The following is a 24,564-nucleotide window of genomic DNA, read 5'->3' as shown; positions in this document are numbered from 1 at the left end:
GCACATGCCCAGAAGAGGCACCACGTCAGTTTGACCCAGCGTGCCCAACGTCTGTATAGCTCATGTGATTCAGTGCGGCTTTTGGTGCTTTTATCTAATAGCTGATTGAATCAGCTATTAGATAAAAGTGCCAAAAAGTCCCACTGAAGCACAAGCTATACAGATGCTGGGCGAGCCGGGTCAAAGACGCAATGCTTCTGGTAAAGTGTTTAGTTTCCCCCCATCTCCTCCCCATCTGTCAGCAGCCATAATGGTTAAACAAGTCCCATGTTACTCCACTTTAACTGAACAGTATCACATATTTCAAATCAAACTTGCCCCTCCCCAAGCCAAAGTATAGCCATGTATAAGAGCTCTGCTTGGCAAATCTAAAACATTTCTTCTCAGGCAGGCCTTAAGCATATATACAAAATGAAATGGCAGGGACTAACTGGAAGAGGCATCCTTGAAGACAGTGCAATTTGTCTCCATTATTTTCTTTTTGTAACCCCAGCTAAAAAAACATCTGGACAAAATCATGCCAAATAAAGCTGGACACTGTTTTGCTCCAGCATTTTGAGGGGGAATTCCCCAGCTAAACACAAAGAAATAGCAGCACTTTTTGAGGTTTTCCTGATGGAACAGTAGAAATTATTACCCTCTAGTGATTTCCAAACAATTAAGAGATGGTAGATGGAACTATCAAAACACTTGGAAAGGCCTAAAGAAAGTGTGTGTAATGTAACAGAAAGTTTAAGACTAAAGCAAAGGGTACCCAAAACCAAGTGTGTAACTGGAACTTGACATGGTCCAGATATTTGCTGAAACAAATTCAAAGCCATTAAGTATTCTGCATTTACAATGAAAATTCAACAACCCAATTTCAAATGTCAGGGCTTTATTATGATATTTAGAATTCCATGCAGAAATACTCGAGTTGACAGATTGTCTGGTTGCTATATGTCAAAGGACACACAAATGCCAACATGCACACCCAAATGCCGATTTTGCAATCCAAAATAGGCACCGTTTGCAAATTGGTCTGTGAAAGCCCAAATGCAATTCAAGAATCAGCAATAACACCAGTTTTTCCTTCTGCAGCTTTTTCTAGTTGTGACTTCACAATTTAGTATGCAATTACACACTGCTGGGGCACCCACCAGGGCAGTGCTGAAGCACCTCACACACACCATCATTAATTTAACCTGAGTAATAGAAAGACTAACTCTGTTTTACAGATGGGAATGAAAAGAGGGATTAATGTGACCTGCGGAAGGTCACATAGGATATATGTAGCAAAACTGGAAAATGATGCCAGCTTTTGGAGTCCCAGCCCTGGACCATCAGATCATGCCTTCCCTTTCTGGCTGGTCCTTAGTTTTCTCTGATAGTGTTTTCTACTCACTGGTGATGGTTTCATAAACTGAAAAAAAATCTACATTTGTGCAGTCACATTTGCTATACCTAAATTACACTCCTTTTGATTTAGCTAGAGATTAACATCACTACTTTGTGACCTTAACAAAATTACTGAGTCATTTAAACACATCCTACTGCATTCAATGAAGTAGCTTTGTTTATTGGTGTGCGAGACAATCCCTCTATTTTGTACTATTGTACATGATTTTTATATTCCTCCTCCAGTCAGTACATTTCTGTTGCCATGTCAGTCCATGACAAATGCCACACAATCTCAAAGCATGTTATAAAGGTCAGCAGCAATCCCATTTTGCATATAGGGAAACTGAGGCACAGAAGTTGAAGGACTGGCTTAGAACAATCCCAAAGAGAAGTGGCAGAGTTAGGAACAGAACTCAGGTTTCCCAAGTCCTGGCCAGTCCACGTGAGACATAGTTAGCCATGTTAGTCTGAAGTGAAGTAGAAGACAGGATAGATTTGGACCTTAGATCAGTGGTTCTCAACTTTTTTTGTACCAGGACCTATTTGTAAACATTGATGGCCAGTCCCAACTTAGCGTCCCTCACTCCTGACCTCCTGCCCCAGCTCCCTAGTGTGGGGCGTAGAGGGTGGGTAGGTGCATGAGGTAGGGTATGGTGTGTGTAGGGCACGGGGGGGAGGGGCCCAAGCAGACCCTTGCAATCTGGAACTCTGACAACCTGCAAGAGAAAAGCCACAGTTTCCTACGTTTTTCTCTTTTAAAGGACAATCCATTTTTTAAATTTGTTCACGACCTTTTCATATATTCTTACGACCTGCTTTTGGGTTGCAACCCACAGGTTGAGAAACCCTCTTATGGTGTGTGTGCGTGTGTGTCTGTGATATTACGCACGCACGTGCACACACACACACACACACGTTAGTCTATAAGGTGCAAATCCACCCTGTCTTCTACTTCATTTCAGACTAACATGGCTAACTATGTCTCATATGGACTGGCCAAGACTTGAAGACTCGGTTCTGTTCCTGACTCTGCCACATGTCTTTGGGATTGCTCTAGGCCTTATATATTCTACACAGAGTGCAAGCTTTCACAGCTGCAGCTTTTGTTATCAGATGAAGTGAGTTTCAGTCCATGAAAGCTTGTGCTACATCTACTTTGGTTAGTCTATAAGGTGGAAATCTACCCTGCCTTCTACAGTCCATATGAGACAGTCTGATCCAGTCTGATTGTTTGGTATTGGCTATGCTTTTCCCTTTTATTTTGGGATTTTAAAAGCTGGGGTGAAAACTGAGCGCTTGAAATTTGTAAAGAAGTGCAGGGGATTAAAGCATCAAGCAAACACTGCTCAGTAATTTCCAAAGTATGTTTAAAAAAAAAAAAAAAAAAAAGGCAAGTCCTGTTTCTCACATGGTGTCTTCCCTCATTTCACACGCTAGCTGATAAGTGTCACTTTCAAGTGAAGCAAAGATGCGGACCAGGCAGACTCTGGTTAGGCTCCAGCTGAATGAATTTTGTACAAATCCCTTTGCCATAATTAAGGCTGATTCGGTGTAATACACAGTATAGTCCGCCAGCATGGAAGAGGAGAGATGTGGTTAGACCAGGGAATCAAGGAACAGGTTGCAACTTAGTATGACACCGCTCACAATGTTTGGTTTGGTTAGTTTAAAAAAAAAAAAAGGGGAATTCAGATTGGTTTGAGGAAGATTTTAGTCCCAGGCAAAAGAGAGCGGTTAGATGCTGGGATCATCATTAACTAGATATAGTCACTTTTGAAGGAAAAATTGAATGCTTTATATTGCCTGCAGAGATTTGCTCTGCTCAGAGGCACAGCCTCTGGCACGAAACTAGATAAACTATTAAAGAGAAAAAGTGGCAAGTTTCCTTCTTCACAGACACTTGAAATGCTCAGTTCAGTATTTTGCAGATAATGATGAACTCCACAGAACCAAAAAAACCTCCCAAAAAACCTGACTGGCTTATTGCAACACTATAGCCTTTCCCAACACCCAGTCTGCAGGGAGCAAATTCTGACCTATTTTAGCTGCTGATTGCAGCGTTTTTTAAATTTGAAACCTTCACATACACTTTGAAGGAGAAGAGTGTCAGATGTAAAAGCTGGGCTTAGTTTTAAATCAAAAGTTAATGGTTGCAATACATCTTTGTGGAGCCAGGTCTGACTGATCTAAATGATTAGATGCAAGAAAGACAGAGCTGCTATGTCTGCTCTGTGAGCTCAGCATCCTTACCTGAAGAGCGCTACACAGCCTCATTTTATTCATGGGCTGATTTTTCCAAGTGGTTTTACAACTAAACTCGCTGGATTAATTCCAAATGACAAGAAATGCAAATCCCTGTGAATTAAACACTCTCCACTGAAACAACCCCTTAGCACAAAAGGGCACACACACATTATTACTTAGCAGCAAAACCTTTCACAGCAACTCCTTTGTTCACAGAAAGCCTTGCTCAACACTTCAAGGTGAGGAGCACAAGCTTTGCCCCTCTCTTTCTAGATGGAGGGCTGGGGCTGGGGCACTTCTCTGCCTACTACTGGCCGTCTGACCTATATACAAAGATAAAAGGTAAGTGACCACCCTGTCTGCTTTTGTCCAAGTCCACATGCTGGCAAAGCTGTTAATTAGCCTGCCTCTTTCCCCACCCCTCTCACCAGAGATTTAAACTGCAGGAGAAAGCTTCAGCCTCCAATGAATCTGTGGTGACAGCTCTGGCTTTAGGGGAGCAGGACCTGCTAATGGCCAGCCTGCCTTCAAACCTTTGTGTCTGAGAGAGGGAAGAACAAAAGGCAGAGCTGCTTCCTCCCACAGGCTCCCCCACCTCTGCCGGAGCAGAGATTCCCCTTGATCTGTCATGAGAAAAGGAGACACCCTGGATAGCATATGGCAACGAGATGTCCGACCCACCTTTGAGAGCTGCCTTCGGAGGCTAAAGCGCTGAACCATGGTCACCCTCGGTCTTCAGACAAAGCGATCCACAAAGGGGGATGGGGGTGAAGAGAGACAGAAGAGTGACAGCTGCCTAAAACTGTCCGAAGCACTGCATCCTGCAGGCTGCCGGAGAGATGGATCCAAGGAGGGATTCCCCTTGGAGTCTGGCAACTTAAAGCCACTTCATTGTTCTTCAGAGAGATCCTGTAAAACCGAGAGGCAGGCAGGGGAAGAGGGAGGGAGGGAGGGGCAGGCTCCTGGAGCTGCTTGCCCGTGCCAAGCTTTTTTAGCACTTCCTGTGAGTCAGCTGTGAGGGGTCCAGACAGACGGACCATCCCCCTCCTCAGATTCATTAGCCGAGTGCTGCTGGGGAGCCACCTGAGCCTGCAGACTGGTGGCTCTGGTTATGGCAGGGTGGGGTTTGCTAGCATCTGCCTTAAAGTGCAGTAAGGAGGTTAACAAGCAGCCAAAAAAAAAGAAAAAGAAAAGCAGCGGAAAGCCTTGCAGAGATTAAATCAAAGGCAGCTTCCTGCAGTGGGTGTCTGCCCCCCCCACCCCCGGCAGGGTCTGGCTCAGGGTGAAGAAAGGGTTACCCTGGCTGGGAGGAAGCAACTCACTCCCACCCTTGGGCTCAGCTGCTCGAGGCTTTGTCTGCCACAACTGGCTCGAGACTTCCTCCTATTCACAAGGAGGGGCCGCACCTCAGGAATGAGCTCAGGTGCGGGATGCATGCCACAGCCCTGACTTCAACTTTGCTGGGCTCAACCCAAAAGGAGCCAACCGGAGGTGTTTGCTTTTGAGTGTTTAGCAAACAGGAGAGTGATTAATAATTAAGAGGGAGGGGGGGGTAACAGGTCATTGTGACTGGTGACAGGGAAACCCAACCACCACCACTGGGAGCAACAAAGGGCTTCAGTTCCACTGTGCACAACCAAGACGAATCAGCTTAACCCTCTCCTCCCCTTCTCATTTCCTCAGGACCTGTTTGCTGCCAAGGGATGCACACACTGCCTCTCTCGCGAGGTGCAGAGTCAGGATTCACCCCCAGGCTGCTTGCTCCTGCCACATGCCCCCCATGCACCGCTGCCCTTTGGTGGGGGAGCCAGGAAGTTTGGGACAGGACAACGCTGCAGCCCGAGGGTTTCAGAACACACAGCAGCAATGTGCTGAACTCTGGAAACCAGCAGCCCCTGCACAGAGCAGCACACATATAAGGTATTTAGAAGCCCACTACGGTTAGACCAGGGCTTAACGCAACAGTCAGTACGGGAGTTAGGTTCCCTCTTGTTGGTCTCATTCCCTTGGTGAAGATCCTTCCCCATACAAGAGCTACCTAAAAGCTTCCTTATGCCACACAATGCTCCAGACCTAATCCATGAGTAGCTCCACATGCTACAGAGACAACTACCTGCAAACCTCTGTATCACACTTCCTAACACAACAGATCCTGACCCAGTGGGAACCTCTGGGCAATACTGCAATAGAAACATCAGAGCCAGCTAATTTAGCATTAATGCAGATGCTGTGGGTCAAATCCTGGCTCACTTAAATCAATGGGACTTCTGCATGGACTGGCAGCCAGGATTTCATCCATCTTTCTCCCTCTCCCTGCTCCACCTTCTTTGTTTCTTCTAATGTCCCTGGGGCTAAAATGGACAAAGGACATCCAGTTACATTCAGTAGAAAGGAATTTTTTTTCTCCCTGCCCATCATACACTTACAGCAGCAAATTCATGTGTGAACAACAAAGAGAAAATACATCAGGGATGCTATCATTCATCTGAATGCCTTGATCAGTCAGGCTGTTAGATTTGTCCTTTCCCCACTGTATTTGTGCATGACAGACACAGTCCTACCATTATGCAGAGAAGGTGCAGATTAAGACACGGATTACAGGTCTCCATTAGTTTGTTATAATACCCTGCACCTATGCCCTAAGAGGTCTAAAGAAATCATCAGGGGAGACTCGCATTTCCAACCTGCTCCATACAGACAAGGAACCACATCTTAATGGATCAATCTTAGACTTCTACCAGGATGCTGGGGGTGGGGAGGAAAGGAAATGAATGGAAAACCAAAATACAATCATCTCCCAAAGCATACTGGAAATAAGTACATTTCTCATATAAGCCTAGCTCAGCATTTTCAATTTCAGGCTTCTTAGAGTCTTACCATAGAGCCCCTTTGCAATTGCCTCCTGCTAACTTACTTCTCTGCTTTCATTTCCTCCTCCTCCATGCCCCACATTCTCCTGCTCTTGCTGTCAGGTGGGTGTTCCTCTACGCAGGCCCCTGTGCTAGAATTCCTGCCTTAACCTAATCCCATTCCAAATGCATCTATGCTGGGAAGCTTTCCTACAATGATCCACTGAAAAAGCATGAGACAAAATATTAGATAAATTAGCACACAACATATTTTGTTTAAATACTGCCCCATTCTTCAACCCACTCCCACCTCTCCACCTCCCAAACAATGTAGGGCAACAGGGCTGTGCTAGGATGCAACCAGGACTCAAAAATTTATCATCAATGGAGACTACAGCCTGCAGGGGTGGAGAAGCAAAAAGTCTCTGTCAAGCTTTATTTCCCTGCTAGGAACCCTGGGGTAGGAATCTCAGGCTCGTTTGTAGTGGGGGGTAGCCGTGATTGGGAGGGGGCATTGGTGGCCCTCTGCTTGTAGCACCCCTGCCAGGTTGTGTCTGTAAGAGTAAACACCCATCAACTCCTGACTTATGGTGGAGGGGAACTGCACAATGGGTGACAGAATGGCTGTCAAGTTCACGTTCAATGTGAAGCCAATTAGCCCATTAACTGTTAACTGTTCCTCCCCCTCTGCATTGTTCCACCCTGCACACACACCTCTATGCAGCTGCTGGCAACAAAAGGTACTTGGGTGGCTTTCTAGGTAAAGTCCTCTAAAGGAATAGCTTGAGGGGGAGTCTGCTGGAAGTCCCAGAGCAACCAGCCCCCAGAAGGAAAAAACAGGGGTCTCCAATAGACATACAGTCTTGGTCACCCCCTGTCTCTGGGTACCACCACAGATTTTGGTAGTGTGGAAGGAAATATAGCTATGGGCTGTATGCAGATAAGGCATGCAGGGAAACTGAGGCATGTGCTGTGAGTAGGGTGGAGAGCAACCAGGCAAGAAACTTCTGGCTTTCCATGGCAGGGATTGCAAAAGCCAGGGAGTTCTTGGGAGAAGGGGGGAAAGCACCCAGCCCCCTGAAAACCATAAGTTGGTGTCACACAGTCCTCCCTAGTACCTGGCAATCCAAGTCTTCCTCCCCCTCTAGAGGAATCCTGGGTAACTCAGGGCACTGACCCCTAGAAAGCATGAGTGTCTGGATACTCTATCACCCCTGACAGCATTCTGGCAGCAGTGTAATCCCTAAAAGGTGAAGGCTTTACTGAGAATCCTCAACAGCACGTGTGTGAACACTTCCAGAGACAACTGTGAACTGGTTCCCAATCAGTGATATTCTTGGAACAGTTTCACGTGTTGTGTTGGTCTGTACTCTAACAGGGACACTTCCCTGATTTTTCTTATAAAGTGTGAAAAAGTTTAAAAAAAATGACATTCCAACATCTGGAACATCTTTTTAGTGTCTTAAGAATGAGCTAGGGAGTTTATTTGGTGTATTGTCTCTGAAGTGAAAAGTAGCTTCCTCCAACACGCCCACAGATCGTTACTTTTAAATTGAGAGAAATGGAAAATCCTGCCAATAGTAAAAAAGAAGAAAAGGTGAGATGACCAGAAATGCTTATGGTATGTGGTCACAGGACTAGATTAGGATGCAGAAGAACAAGTTTGTGTGTGGAATGCACTTCCTGTGGGACTACAGGTGAATCACTTCATACCTATGCCTTTCTTCCCTGCCTGCAAAATGATGGTGATATTTCACAGCCTCACACAGGGGTTAGAAGGATAACTATGGACATAGTTATAACACAGGATATCTGCTGGTGCTCAGGCACTATGGTGATGATGGCCACAGCTGAATACAAGTCAGTTGTGTCTGTAGGACTGTACTCTTGGGTTGTAAATTTGTTTGTTTGTTTTTTAAATGCACGAGACATATTTTCCCTTTGTGTAACTAGCACATCAGTAGTGCTAGTTACACAATACCACACCTATTTAAAATTAAGTTCTTGCCCTATGAATTATAAATGCATCAGGAAATAGACCTGGCTAATTGTGACCAATGCCTTGGGAACTATTTTTCAAGTATTTCACACATTTTGTACAGTTGCCAGCTATTATACAGATGACTACTTGAATATAGAAGCTCACAGTACTGTTTGGATGCAATGAGTTTTGAGAAGTCTGCTAAGCAAGACTATATAGTTTATCGTTTTAGCTGGTGAACAAACAACACTTTGATTTCAGTAACTGAAGTTTCTGATGGTCTCAATCCATATGCATCAAGGCTACTAGACAGTGCATGTACACACATTGTACAATTCAAAAAGTCACTTTCCACATTTTGTAAAGGATATAAGAATGCATATAAACATTATTTTCTCCCACACCAAACACACTTACAAGGGAGGTTTAAACATGACATTACTTTCTACCTAGACTGTCTCACCTGACCAGCTGCTTGGGAAGATTCACCATCCCTCTGTCATTCACTCACCTATTCAATAAGTTAAGACATGTAGGTGGAATTTTGTATTTAAGAGATAAAGAACTAGATTTAAAATCAGATGCAACTTAAAAGTCTCAACAGTTGCATGGCCACCAGAACTAAATTAACCATTAATGGGCACACTAAAAAAAGAGAGGATTTTTAAAAGCTATCTAAAAATTACTATTTGCTAATGACCAAGATTTTGCTCTACAGAATCATCATCATGCACTGGGCTGATCCATGCCTGGGGTTGTATTAGCTAAAGAAATGAGAGAGAGCTGCCAGGCCAGTCTCCCCCTGGGCGCTGCGGCTCTCCGGGCCCAGCTGCCCGCATACGAGGCCCTGAGGGGGCTACTTCTCATGTGCTGCTGGGGCGGGAGGAGCCCAACCGGGTCTGCACTGGCCAGCAGAAGCCAGGGCAGAGCCGTGTGCCACTCAGGACGGGACGAGCTTCAGCTGCATGTTGCTTTTCCTGGCTGGTGGCGACCCAGTTCTGCCCAGGCGGGTCCTGCAGCACCATGTCAACCTGGGCATGGCACCTGCAGGCCAGGCAGGCCCCAGGTTAACCCCGGCCTGGCCCCACAGCTTCTCCAGCACCAGGTCAACCCAGTTGTAGCCAAGCAGCTCCTGCAGGACCATGTCAACCCAGGTATGCATGCCATGTCAACCAGCGCCATGTCAACCCCTGCAACTTCAAAGGTCACGTGACATCACTTCCTGATCTGATACCACTTCCTGTGACGCCTTTGAACATGGCTGGCCGGCCCGCTGGGTGATAAAAAGTTCATGATCTGGCCCCACATTCAAAAAGGTTGGACACCCCTGCTCTAGGGAGCCAGCATTTTATTTTCATCCAGTTTTCTACTGCCCCCCCCATTAGATTTCATGGACATTGCCCTCTTTCACAGGCAATGCTGGATTTTGCAATTTCCACAAAATTGTAATTTCGGTAGGTGCATAGCTATGAGTGGACTTGCAAAATGCAGGGGATCTAAACAGAACAGAATTTAAAAACAAAGGACACAGGGAGGAAGCACTGGAGAGGTGGATGTCTCCTCTACCAAGCATCTTGTATTCTAAATCAGAAAACGGAATGCATTCAATAACTCAAATGCCTAGAGGATTAAGATGCAACTCCTGTCTTTCCCCACCTCCACCTTCTCTCTAACACATTTCTTTGGTAAATCAATTTTAATAAAACTGCAGCATTAAGACAACTGGAATGGGAAGAACAGATGCTGGTTGCACAAGAAGAGATCCCCAATGTACTGTAGGGTTTCCTAGTCCTGTTTTAAGCAACCACAGCCACACTTACAAATGCAATGGTTAAAATGCACTTTAAAAAGGATTCCAGATACATTTTAGTCTTATAGGTTAGACATTGTCTTGGGTTACCATAACATAGATAGTTACATTCAATGAAGGAACTGTATGTCCCCAATGAATCATCCAAACTTGAGCTCCCAGTGTTATTTTCCCATTTAACTCTGCCGTAAGAAGCATTAACAATGACTATAGCTGAGTAAAGTAGCTAAACAGATGGTTAAATTAGCCATTTTAATTCCATTTCAGATCATGTATTTTCTCTGTTGATCTCTGGGCCTTGCTCCTGTCAGTAACTGAAAGCCAAAGCCTTTCAGAATAGGTAGGGGTGGAGAAGAAGAAGAGGCAGCTGAGCATTACTGCTTAGCAAAGACCTCAAAAAACAAGACGGGGTTGTTACACAAATGTAGCATCCCCATGGGACAGAGTTTTTGGCTTCCACAAAGAAACGTCTAAGTGTCAACAGCAGCTTGGTGTATTTGTGAGATGTGTAAAAAAAAAGTAGCACTTGTGTGCATTATACCTGAACACAGGCAGAATCCTAAGAACCAGATCCATGGGAGAGGGGTAGGTCCAAATTATCAGGAGTTTTATAGGTAAAACTGTATCAAAGAACTGGGCTTATGTCAGAAAAGCACAGAAGTTTGACAGTGTTGGTTTTCTGCAATTCTAGCAAATAACTGTTTTCATCTTCAAAATACTCAAATCTTCACTAAACCTAGGGGGAATGCATTAATTATCCCCATTTAACATATGGTGAAACTTCCAAAAGTTAGATAATTTAGCCCGAGGCAATAAAGCAAGGTGAGGATAGAGCTGGAATTAGGAGTCAGGCATTCTTTCCTCTCTGTCCTATGCTAAGGGGGTCCATATTATAGGAAATGTAACTGTGAAGTCTATTTGAGTGCACAAGCTTCCTTGGAATTTCAGATCAATGCGGAAAAGACATGGTTGTGACTACAAAGAGACTCAAATATGAGATATAAAAACAAAGAATAGGGAACAGAAAAGGGAAGTTATAGCAATAGTATCCTGTGATTGGCCATCTTCATTATGCACATATTTTAGTAACTTAAGAGTGTAGGACTTTAATAACTGCCTACCATATTTCCAGCTGTTGTGCTTGTGTTTTATTACTGGAACCTATTCTATTATATTATTACAATTTAGCTTCTCTGAAATGGCAGCCAAACTGCTCTTTATGTAAAATCCCATCCATCTTCCACTACAGATTTGTAAACCTCTTGGAAGGAAAAAGTGCCTGGTTCAACTCATTTAGCTAATGTGGCAGGAGAAAGGTTCCATCAAGCAATTATCCTTCATTTCAGTAATAGCACAGAAAGGTGCACAGTATTACCAAGATGATCACATGCCAGGCACAGGGCTTGAGCAGAAGACACTGAATCCCAGAGAGACTCAGGGTCATTTCTGTATTACTCCCTCCAGTGTGCTTTGAAATTTGTTTCTAAAGTGTAAGAATGGTTTCACTAGTAGAGTCCTAGACATCCAGTTATACACTGAATACAACTAGCAACACTTTGAATCTTCTTGTTATCCTGTCTCACTGGATACAATAGCAAATGTTAATTTTACCACTGAGGCAGCCCAGACTAGCTGAAAGTGCAGTAAGCAGGGCTCTCCTGTTCTGGAAAGCAACAAGGCTTTAAAAACACTGACCACTGTGAGATATCCAAAATACTGAAAATGGGCATAGTTCATGATGTTAAGGGAAACAAAATGACATTTCTAAGACCTGAGCTAACACTGGCTAATGAGTTCTTCTCATTCACACTGCTGGTGCCTCATAGTGCAAAGGGCCACAGATCTCAGCAGCTGATACAGCTTTCTTCTATTAAAAGACAAAACATTTGTGCTTTATTTTCAGTCTCTGCTAGTTTTCAACTGTAAATCAGTTCAATGTCTTCTTTGCAGAGATGAAAAGAATAGTGTGTGCTTCCTTACAGTCTTTTATTTCTGTGTTGCTTGACAGTTCTTAAATGATAAAAAGCAAGTCTCAGAAATACACTGCCTGAAGTCAGACACTACCTGTACTGGGGGGTGGGGTGCAAATACATATACCTGCAGAGGCTATAAATCAATATATCCCTTCCTTTTTGCCCAGTGTTCACAATGTCCTTAGCCAGCATTACGTATCTGGTTTGGTGTTGGTTTGACATTTTGATAGAGTTGATGGAGATTTAAATTCAACTTTTTCAATTGCAGTTATAAAGATCAAGTGGGACCCCCCCTCCCCCCCCTCCAAATCAGAACTCAATGAATTTGAAATGCTACTCAAAGATTCTTTTCATTTTGGAATCAGGTTGGTCACATTTTATCCATAAAATACAGCCAAATATTTTCACTCTGAGACGTACCTAAAAAACATAGGACTCGGCTCAGATATCAGTATGAAGGATTGCTCTGAACTTGACAACATTTATGTTTTGTCAGTCCTTTGGGGCCACTTCCTTTCTGCCATGTTTTTGAAATCATAAGGATTAATCTCTCTTCATTGTACAAATGTTGTACAACTCAGGACATCTAAGAAAGACAAACCAGCAGTTAGGAAGATAGAGCCGAGAGTATGTTAACTAGCCACTTAAGGCTTGTTACTTTAGGCACAATTAAACAAAACTCACTGTTCATACACAGTTGTGGGTTTCACTTCACTTCAATCGTAGGAGGGCTATTAGCATTTGAATGACTTAGTCTGTTTGCTCACTAAAATTAAGCAGGTTATAAATCTGAGTGAAAACAGAACTCAAACTCTAAGCCATATCCTCAGCTGGTCCAAGTTAAAATCACCAATGATCAGTGCTGACAGGTCTGCATATGTAGACAGGATGGGAGGCAGGAGCAAAAGCCAAGTAATATAGCCTGTGTTAACACTTCAGTAAAGACACACCATAAACTGCACTGAAGCCAATGGAAACTCTTCTCAACTGTTGCAGTTAAGGACAACTAGACTAGACGGCAGAAAAGTTTTGTATGGGTACCCCTCTTACACTTGTTCAAAAACTTAGCTCTATCTGTCTAGCTACTGCTGGCTGTCGGGGACGATGGAGAAACAATTCTGTTTGCAGGGTTCTTTGAGGTTCAGTTATAATTTTATATGAACATACACATTTCTGCAGAACCCTGTTTATAGAGAGCAATTAATTCCCCGTCTCTTAACTTGCCTAAGCTCAGATGTGACATGCAGTATTTAATAAAGGCCCCAAAGGAGAGGCACAATGCTGTGGTATTTCTTCCTTTGGCATTTCTTCCTTTGGCATAAGGCCTTGTCTACACAGGAAAGGGTTCTCAGCTAACCTAAAGCCTGACCTTAAAACAATAGCTAGAGACACTTTGTCCTGGTTAAAGAATGGCTTTCTTGAGTTTAGCTCATGTTACTTGGAAAGGAGTTTCAGATGAATTGGAGGGGGAAAAAAAAAGCTAACTGTATACACTAGAAGAGTGTTTGCACTGGTACAGTCACAGCAGTATAACTAACTAGGGTAGGTAGACAAGGCAAAATCACTCCTAATAATTCACTGGCAGGATTCTTTACTTTTGATGTATACAATTTTTCAACAATAAAACGTAGAGAACACCAGATGGGTAGACCACAGCAAATTTGGAACTAAAATGGACACTGCCCTTCCCAATGAGACATATGCTTGATTGGCAGTGATGTGTGTGTACCCATACAAAATCATCTGCAAAAATGTAGATGGGCTTGGTGCCAGAGCCCCTGTCTACTTGCAACTCACATCTGAGATATTTTAAAGGCATCACATGTGAAAACCAACCTTTCCCCACCCCAACATACTGGTGCAAAAGAGGTTGTGAGAAAGTTATTACATTCCTGTATAGATCACTTCAAGGGAAAGTCTGGACAGCTATTAAGTATAGGTTATTGCTACTTGTCTTCAAAGATCAACATCTAAAAATGCATATTATGCATATTTGAGCATCTAAAACTTCGAGCAGTGACATATCAGATCAGACAATTGTCCAGTGGCATCCTGCCTCTGGCATTGGTAACTTCATACTGTTTCAACACAGTAAAGAGCCCCACCTCCTATAGCATACCCTTCAAAGGGAAGATATCCCCTTCAGGCCCCTGATTCCTTTTCAAAACGTTCTCCTTTTTGCAAGTGAATGAATACGGTGTGTAACTCAATTACTTGGCCCATATTTTATAACAAATATGCAATGATGGGACTGAAATCCTAGAAAATCTCCCTCATATTCTTGATGCACATACCAGACATTCATTGGATACCACATATGGCAGGTATATGGTTTTTGCTACTAGAATTGGTTCTGTTCTCTTTGATCTGCAATTTAATTAAATTCAGAACTCCTTGCATGCTCATTCAATTCTTATTGTGGGCAATATTAGGACTAGAAAACACGACATAAGGCAATGTTGGAAGAAATCTGATTATTTAATCCAAAGAAAAAAAGACTGACAGAGAAATTGATAACAGTCTCCATAAATGAAATGAGTTGTCTTATGAAGATAGTGATCAGTTGTTCTCTAAGTCTCCAGGGGTCAGGACAAGAAAAAATGGTCTTAAATTGCAACAAGGGAGATTTAGGTTTGATGTTTGAAACAACTTTCTATCTATAAGGGTAGTTGAGCACTGAAAGAGATTACCTGCAGGGTTTTGAAATCTGCGTCACTGGGGGTTTTTAAGTACAGGTTAGACAAACATTTGTCTGGGATGGCTTAGACATGGATGATCTTGCCTGCAGCAGGAGGGGTCAAACTAGATGACCTCCTAAGGTTTCTTCCAGCTTTATTTTTAACTATTCTATGAAATTCAATTGTAAGTACTCTCTTTGCTTGAAAAACTGATGAACAGTTAATACTTTTCAGCATTCCTGTGGCAATACAATCTCATGGGTAGAAAATATCTTCTCTGATCAAGTCTCCCCTTATATTTTAGTCTCTTATTGTGTCTGAAAGTACATGTGGTAACTTCCACCCAATACACAGAAACTGAATACCAGTGGCAAAGTTTGTGAAAAGCAAGGTTACTTCTAGAGTATAATTTACAGGACCAACTCTACAATTCAGAGTGTTTGGCATAGAATACCATTCTTCAGGTCTGGTAGGGGAGTAGGAATAGCCTAACCTAAACACCAGAAAAAAAGACAATGGTTTCATGGCTTATTATAATTTAACTGCTGTCTCTGTATTCAGCAGGTAGTAAGGATCTTTTGCCCTTCTGAATGGTCTTATTTTTTTACATAATTAGGTTTTTTATAAAACTGCACTATTCAGCTTGTTTTGAACCTACTTCTGATAACGTCTCTTTACTCCAGTTTGCCACCCCTTTCAGCGTTTGTTTGCATCTACATATTTACCCTTGCCCCTTTCACTTACAAACTAAGTTAAACATGAGGCATTTATTTTATCTGTTATTTAGCCCGGACTGGTTTGGAGGGCACTGCTGGTAAACTTGTCTGCCATCTCTCCCAATTATACAGCTAGTCCACTTAAAGATATTACCAAAAGGCATCTTCTTTCTTGCATACCCCGTGGACCATCACAGCCACAGCACTACTCCTAGCCCAAAGTTTGTGACGAAAGCATGGAAAGATACTTTCACAGGGTGCATCCAGATGTATGTGGACGTTTGGTTCCCTGGGGACAAGTAGCAGCGACGTACCTTGTGGCACCGCTTCTTGCCTCTGGGGAACACCCATGCCGCGTGCGCAGCAAGTTACCCCGCTGGGGTAGGGGAGGCTGGGGACAGCACAGTGCTGGCCCCAATAGCCTCACCTGGCTCCTGGGGGCCTCCTGGGGGTGCAGCCATGGCAATTCTGCTGTATGCAGCCTGGCTGGCAGTGGAGCATGGCTCTGGGCAGGCAACCTCCACTTTTCAGCAACGCACACTGGCTGAGCGTGCATTGCTCCAGTTTTTCTTTCTGCGGTTTTTTTTTGATCCCTGGATGTCCAGGGGGTCAAAAAAAACCCTGCAGAAAAAAACCCCCAGTACAGCACATGCTCAGGCAGCGTGTCCTTGCAGCATGGAGAACACTAGACTGTGTGGTATGAGGCACTGCCCACATTAGCCAATCTAACTATGTGGACACACACAAAAATCTCCAGAGTAAACAGTGTCATTAATGGCTGTCTTGTCCTGCCCGCTTAACTACTACATCTAAATGTTCTGTTTTCAGCCCTGTTTCACAATAAGTAGAGGTGGCACTAGGTCATTGTGCTCCATCCCCGAGGGTCTGCTGTGGAAAGTTCCACAGGGCTTTATCTCGTCTCTCTTGTTAATGTGTTTGATGCATCACACTTTCAGTATGCTGATGGACACACAGATCAATCTCTCTTCTCCTGCCTCCAGATATATTGAAACAATGGGAAGATAAGAGTATGGCTCCCCTTTGCCTCTCAACTCAGGGTAGGTTTCCATCACTTTTCACTTCTTCTCAGAACACTTTCTCCCCAACAACCTAGTAGACTTTCATCTCCTCCATAAGTGTCATGAAGATGCAAGTGTAGAGACATAGGAATGCCAAAGTCCAATAGCTGCCTCGAACTACATGGAAAGCATGCCCCTAGGCCTATGAAGACATCTTTGCGGCTTCTTAGGAGGTGCGCTCTTGATTTATAAAATGTAATAGAAAATGTCAGCCATGTTGTTTTTTTCATAAGCCAAGGGGGAGAAGGGGCTTCTTTTCTTTTGTTTTTCCCTCCCAAATAAGTAATAGCCTCAGTCTTTAGTAAGGTCTCCAGCAAAAAAATTTTTTTGGACTGTATTCTTAAAGTGTGTACTTAGGTTCCCCTTACCTTACCCATTACATGGTTGGAAAAATTTTGCTTATACTTTTCTAAAAGACTCGCCTTAAAACATTTCAGTTCCAAAAGGTGAATGTGTAAAGAGTTCCACATACATAACAGGCTCTATAATGGAGGCTGTGTTGAAATTCAAAGTGCAGCAGGACCTCAAATGCATGTATGATAATAATATATCTGGAGTACATTCATGCTGCACAGGGCAGTGCTGCATAGGAATGCCTGAGCTAACAAGGAACTGACCATATTACACACTTCATTTAGACCAATATCTTATGCTTTTTCATCACCCAAACCAGGTTATTTAGCACTTATTCAGCTGCAGTGTAGGGCAGACATACCCACAGCACCGCTCCATAGAGCTATCCAAGTGTGTTTAGGGATGTACTTCACATTTGCAGATGAGTCAACCAAAGCAGGGAGGGAAGAAAATGACTTGTTCAAGACTGTGTACATGAATCAGTTGTAGAGTTAGGACCAGGAGTTCTGCCGCACCCTAAAAGATAACATTTTCTCTCAAGCTAAAGCACAGAAAATACTTAAGTTTAGCTAGCCAATCTGCAGAAGGTATCAGATTATCAAATGTACATAATAATTTGTTTCTTGACCTTTCTAAGAGACTAAAACACCAGACAAGTAAAATGTTAATCAGAGTTTCTATCTTGTTCTTGGTATTTTCATACCACAACAACAGATGAGGCAGCAATTTTCATTACTGAGCACGCTGGGTCTATTTTTCTGCTCCTGTTCCTCCCAAGTGTAGTGTGCCATTATTTGCATTACAATGGCCAGCAAAAATTAGCAGTACAGGCAACTCTTGTTTAATGCTGTTTCACTTAGCACTATTTTGCTATAATGCTCATTTAAAATTGATACTGGATTTCACTTAGCGCTCAGCAAGTTTCATTATAATGCTCGCAGTCACCATCTTGGGTCATTAGAAACACTTGCGGTCACCATCTTGGATCATCAGATAGTTTCAGTTTCACTTACTGCTTATTTCGCTTAACACTCAGTTTTTCAGGAACCAATTAAGAGCGCTGAGCAGGGGTTGTCTGTACAGTAATAACAGGATAACAAGAAGTGTCTGGCCTATTCAGTTTCATGGGTTAAATGACATTAACTATTAAGCATAGGCAACATGGGGCACAGACGGAAGTGCTCCCCGCTGTAACTGAGAACACTTTGCAGGAAGCGCTCCAAGTTGCAACCATCTCCCAGAACAAACAGAAGTTCACTGTTGGTTCCAAGGGGGAGGGGAATCAAGCCAGCCTGTTTCCCCACAGTGCCTCTTCCCTTCCAACCTATCCATGTTTCACAATGGGAGGGGGGGAAAGGAGCAGAGAGAGCTTGTTCTAGGGCAGGGGCGAGCAATTATTTTGGGCACAGGGCCGCTTACCGAGTTTTGGCAAGCTGTCAAGAGCTGCATGGGTAGCCCTGCACCCTGGTCGCCATCTTGGAGCCAGAAGTCCCACCCCTAACCTCTGACCTTTGTCACCAGAAGTCCCGCCCTTGCCCCTGGAAGTACTCCTTTTGGGAAGAGGGTTTGCCATCTTAGAACAGGGAAAAAAAACCAAACAAATTATATACTAAAAGTCATGCACCCATAATAATATATTTTAATTTAATTTTAAAAAATTGTCCTGATTTGTGTGCGTTTGTGCTGTATATGTAGAAGTGATTCCATAATAGTTCAAAATGTAGTCTTACTCTGGTATATTGTGTGGGGGGTGTGCATGTGTATGCATGCATGCGGGCATGTATGTACAGTATTTGTCGGCTGTGTGATTGTGTGTGGGGGAGGGTGTGGCTGTGGAGTTTGCGGGAAGGATTTGCAGGCATGTGGGGTGCCTGATCCAGTCAGGCACAAACAGCCTCATGGTCCCAGGCCAGAAGCCTCTGCTAGCCAGGGGCTTCCACTTGGGTGGGTGGGGCCTGGCAGGTCTGGCTGCTGCAGGGTCCTGCCATGGCTTCCCCTGGCTCCTGTCATCTTTGACAGGCAGCCACAGGCAGTAAATATTACTTTTCCAAATTTTTAGAGGCCTTGCGGGCTGGATAGAATGGCCTGGCAGACCAAATCTGGCCCGTGGGCCATATTTTGCCCACCTCTATTCTAAGTGTTCCTTAGCTGTCTCTGGAGGGTGGGGTGTGTGAATTCGAGTCCCTCCCACCCTCCAGCAAGGCCTGAAAACCCCTCAGACCCAACTGCCTCCACTCCCTTTCCTCCCTCCCGTTTTGAAAACAGCTCAAGACTTGGCACACAGAAGTTACAGAAGATGCTCTGTTGTGAAATGTCTTCATCTGACCCCTCATGCAATGAGGGGTCAGATTTTTTACCCGATCAGACATTTTTGAAGCTATCTGCAGCCATGCGCTTGTATTTGGTCAAGGCTATAAGCTGCTTTCTATGGCCACATAGGGCAAAAATTGTCATTTCTGTCTGTGCCTGCAGCCCCACGGACTGAGCACTAAGAACTTTCCAATTCTAGTCTCATTTGACACTCACTTGCTGGATGGCCTCAAACAATTCACTTTGCCAATCTGTTCCTCAGTTTCCATAACCATAAAATGAGGTTCTCTTTATAGTGTCCAGAACTTTTGAAGCAACTGTAAGTACTGCGATCAGCTCTTGTGGCTGGCAGTGGCAACTAAACTTTCCTTCAATGGGACAGTCTGTTTCTGCTCTGACAGCTAATCCCTCCCTCATAAGTGGTGCTGGCTGCAGTGGGTTGATGGCTACTAGGAAGCATGTTTGATGAACCTTGTAGAAACGATAGCTGTGCTGGCTACTTTCCACTCAGGGCTAAACAGAAGTGGCAATTAGGCTTCTTTGTACAGTCAGACAGATCAAATAATAGAAGGCACCCCTGCAATACACTGAACCTAATGGGAGGCTGAGCATAAACTGCCTCCAGTGAATTCTAGGGGTTTCTCTGCAGGCTGCCTGCCACAGAGGACCACTGACTGGCTGAGTGTTTGTTTCACCAAGGAAGAAACCTAAAGAAGTACTAGTGAATGCGAAGCCAAAAGAACTGTTTTTGAGCACAAGACAAGCTATAGAACAGGTTTGGATTTCTAACCTTGGAAACTATGTCCCCCTCTTTGTTTGTATTATAGTCAGGGAAACAAAACTTTGTTTAAGGTGTGAGTGTGTGTGAGCTCAACTCTTATTCTGTTTCCTGTGGAAAACCATGAAAAACAAAACAAAACAAACCAAAACCAAAAACACAAAACAGGGAGAAGCCCTGATATGCCAGTGCCTTGCCCCTGTCTTTGCCCATCACTCCTGATGCACAGCCCCTCGCCCCCCAGCCCTGCCAGTGCCCCTCGCCCCCTAGCAGAGTTCCTGTCCCCAGAGCCCCAAGCAGTGCCTGCAAGGGACTGCCTGGGGCTGGAGGAAGGTGAGAGACAAGGCCAGCAGCCAGGCAGCATGGTGGAGAGTAGCTCCCTGCAGGTATGTCTGGGGGGGTGGGGGATGAGGGGCAGCATGTGCCCCCCAGATTTCTGCACCCACAGTGGGGCACAGGGCATGGGGCTGCAGCTTGGCTAGACTGGCATGGGGTAGGAGCTGCCTCCGTGGCCCAGGGAGCGAGACCCAGTGCGGGAGGGCAGACCAGGGTAGGGAGGCTTGGTGCTGCTACCACTACCACCAGGAGCACTGCGCCGTCATGGCCAAGGTGAGCTACCCCCTGCCCACTTGGCAGCAGCAGGGGGGCACAACTCCGTGCTGCCATGGTGCTTCGCCATGGTGCTTCACCATGGTGGCATGGCTGGTATGAAGCTCCCAGAAACAGCGTGGAGATGTGCCCTCCCACTGCTGCCAGGAAGGCAAGGGGAACCTCACTCTGTGAGCCACGGTGGGTAGCACTACCTCCCGTGCTGGGTCCTGCCTGCTGGGCTGCAGAAGTGCTGGTCTGGGGCAGCTGCAGCCCTGTGCCCCACCGGGGGTGCAGAAATCTGGGGGGGACACATACCCCCCCCCATGCCTCCCTGACGCATCACCTATGCTCACACACCCTCTGCCCCCACTCCCCCTTCCCCAACAGCCCCTCCCCCTTCACCACACTCTGGGAGGCTGGGGGCAAGGGGCAGTGGGTTAGGAGTGAGGGGCATCAGCAGAGCTGGAGGGAGGCGGGGAACTATGGATCAGGAGTGACAGACAATGGCATGGGTAGGGGCAGAGCACTGGCATATCAGGGCTACTCAGCACCACAAAGCAGCAGTGGGGACAGCCGCAGCTGGAACCGCATCCTGGTGAGCAAAGGGGGGAGGGGGAGCTCTAATTTTCCATAGTAAAAAATAAACCCCGAAATCAAACACCAAAATATGTAAGTATTTAGAATGTATTTTATTATAATGATTGAGGCACTGGTAGGATTCCAGATTGCTTTAAAACTGTACATATATCAATAAAACATTGTGTTCAACCGACATGCACACACAGAGTGGCATTTCGCTTTATTAGCAGAAAAGTGTGGATTTGGGGGTTTTTAATAAGAGAATTTCGGATTGTTTATTGGAGAATTTTGAACATTTTTTTTTTTTAAACAGAGAAAACCAGGACCCCTGCTTATAACCAAATTCTCCTAAGAGAGAAATCTGTCAAGACCCCAAATATTAGCCAACAGCTCTGGCCAAATGGGAACAATATAAGTAACGAAGTGTCAAATTTCTAAATGCATGAAAAAAGAATTCGAATGAATTTCAACAAATTTACCAACAGACAATTTACTCTTATGCTGGGATAAGAAGAAATTTCTTTAGTCCAAAGTGGACTTCACCCCCAAAAAGCAATGGCTTATGAAGCTAATGCTTCTTCAAGCACAGCTGAACATGGCATCTGCAGTGCTATGGTATCTGCAAAGCTGTGCAACTGCTTAAGATAAAGAAAGCTAAGGTTACAGGTATGCATAAATTTAATAAGAATTATTTATAAAATTCACTGTGCCACAAATTTCTAAATTAATCCTCTAGTTAAGGCTTGCTTTTGTCATGTTTACACAGGAAAAGGGATTAACACAATTAGACATCAAATTTTGCCTATAAGTAAAAATCAACCATATTGAAATTTTGATTAATATGAAGAATTAAAAAACCCCCTAGAAATGACAGGAAGGTCTCCAATAGAAAAGTGCTGTTTAGAAGCAGCTTAGATCTCATGTTCACGAAGAAAAGGTGACACGGGGGAACTACAGGAAAAGGTGGGAAAGATTCGACATTCAGGTGAGGACAAACTGGTAGAGCTTTTTCAGCAGTGCTTGTCACCACAAACTCAGAGTAGGTTAATTGGACAGCTCCATGGTTGACCCAATTTATTTTCTTTGTGGTTCAAAACATCAAGACCTCTCCTGGGAGGAATCAAGCTTCATCTTCCTTTTTATGGCTTTTGTTAAATTCGCTTTTCTTCGTTTCAATAGCACCACTTTGAATCACAACTTAAAATTCCCTGCGTTATCTGTGACTTGTCATTATTTATACCTCTAAATGGCAAGGCAGTCCCTTCCCTCTTTTCTTATGGATGAAAGGAGTAGTCTTAAACTAGAAGTTACTGTTTCTATATTATCTCACAGATCAATATTCCTTACTTCACTGTTTTTGTAATTCAGAAAGGCATTTCACTACATGCTCTGGATACTAATAAGCAGTGTTTACTAACAAGACTAATAAACCACTAAAAAGGAGACTGGTTTAGCCATGAATTCTGTAGCAGGGATGCAAAACTCACACTGAAGTGGCTGGAAATAGGATGCAAGACCCAACAACTGCACAACAAGCCACAAAATAAGCTAACAGAAGGAGAAAGAGAAAACATCCAAGTCATCACAGCTGAAACACCAAAAGATGGAGCTTGTATGTCTTAAGAGAAAAAATGCCTATTTCACTATACGCATGGCAACCAGCTACCAGAGAAGCAAGTGAATTCAAAGAGGGGCAGGAAAAGAAAAGTCTCCTCAAGGGAGAAGACAAAAAAAATCCACTTTACATTTTATCAGTACTCTAGAGCCAGACACAGAACGTCTTAGATACAGAGAAAAAGGCTTTTCAAGTCCATGCTATATTAATCAAAGCCTAGGCAATTAAGGTTTACACAAGAGGGTACGTGCTCTCCCCCTCCCTCTAGTTTACCCAGGTCAAAAACCCTTGCAGGAGAATTTAGGGCCTTATTAAGAGCTCTGCCAACAACCAGAGCCAAAAGGAGAGAAAGAGCAAGAGTGTGCTGTGTAATCAATCCTAGCAGAAACAAAGACAGGAATCCTGATTGCAGCACAGCCTTAAATTAATGGGAGGCACCATGTATTCCTGCTTTAGGATTACCCCGGTGTAAAACTCTTAATGGACTGCAGTTCTCAGAAGCCACACAGCAAGATTTTTCACAGCTTAAATCAAACAAATGTCATTCTAAGGAGGACAGGATTATAGGAGAAATGGGCGCAAGCTAATTAAATAAATAGCTTAAACTAAAATATACTAGATGCAAATTAATTCATGCTCTGTTTAAATGAGCCACCTCTGCAATGACATCTCTCAATTGTTTAATTTAGCACAATACGTGAACTGGGATTAAGTCAGTAAGTAAAGATTGCCTCTTCCAGTTAAAACTCATAAAGGGAGTTTAGGGTAGAAGACTGTAAATAGCCAAAGCTGCACTTTGGTTAAATCAACAGGATTAATACCTAGTATTCCTGGTAAATCTCTCAGTCAAACAGGAAGTTGCTTTTCTGCTAGGTTTCTGAGGCAGAATAGCAGGGGTTTTATGCAGGGACTGGCAGAGGATTCAAATAGCTGTACAAACCAGGAAAGGAAAGAGAGTTTAGAAATTAAGGTAAATGTGATAATCGTATTTTGCATTTTGAGTTCTTTGCTACTGTGTTTTTTCTACCCCACATAGAAATCATATTGTGGTTATTAAAAACAACCTACCAATAACCCCTTTGCTTTCCAATAGTTTCAGATAAGGCTTGAATTCTTTCTGCCTTAATTTGCCTCCTGATTGGTACTGGACTCACAAATTTCAGGCCACAGTTTTCTAGCACTGAGGAATACTTTGTAAAAGTATTTTAAGTTAAAAAAAAAAAATCCAGTCACTAATAACTAAAACCAAACATGAATAAATTGGTGGCACCATCCAGATGAGTGCGGCCATGTGGTATGTAGCACTGCAGACATGTCATTCAGCTGTTCTCCATGCTATGAGGTAGCAGTGCTGGGGGACAGGGGGTGTTTGACCCCAGGAAATCCCGGGGTCAAAAAAACCTGTGCAAAAAGAAGCAGAGCGGCGCATGCAGGGGCAGCACACATGGCCCAAAACTGCAGCCTGGCCGGCTGAAGCCATACTCCAGTTGCCGGCCGGGCTCCAAGCAGCAGCCCCAGGAGGCCCCCAGGACTCCAGGTGAAATTGCTGGGGCCACCCCAATGCTGGCCCTAGCCTCCCCCATCTCACCCAGGATAACCTGCCACGTGCCAGAGGGTGCGTGGCACA

The 24,564-nt window shown here is 44.1% G+C and overlaps 1 protein-coding gene across 1 annotated transcript in view; it reads right to left on the bottom strand.

Moving 5' to 3' along the window:
• Positions 1-24,564, bottom strand: part of TMCC1 (transmembrane and coiled-coil domain family 1) — a 169,903-nt gene that overhangs the window by 79,406 nt on the left and 65,933 nt on the right.

Source organism: Alligator sinensis, unplaced genomic scaffold (assembly GCF_000455745.1).
Source record: "Alligator sinensis unplaced genomic scaffold, ASM45574v1 scaffold451_1, whole genome shotgun sequence".
In the NCBI taxonomy this organism is placed as follows: Eukaryota; Metazoa; Chordata; order Crocodylia; family Alligatoridae; genus Alligator; species Alligator sinensis.
Note: the sequence above shows the minus strand (reverse complement) of the source record. Positions and strands in the feature narration are given on the sequence as shown.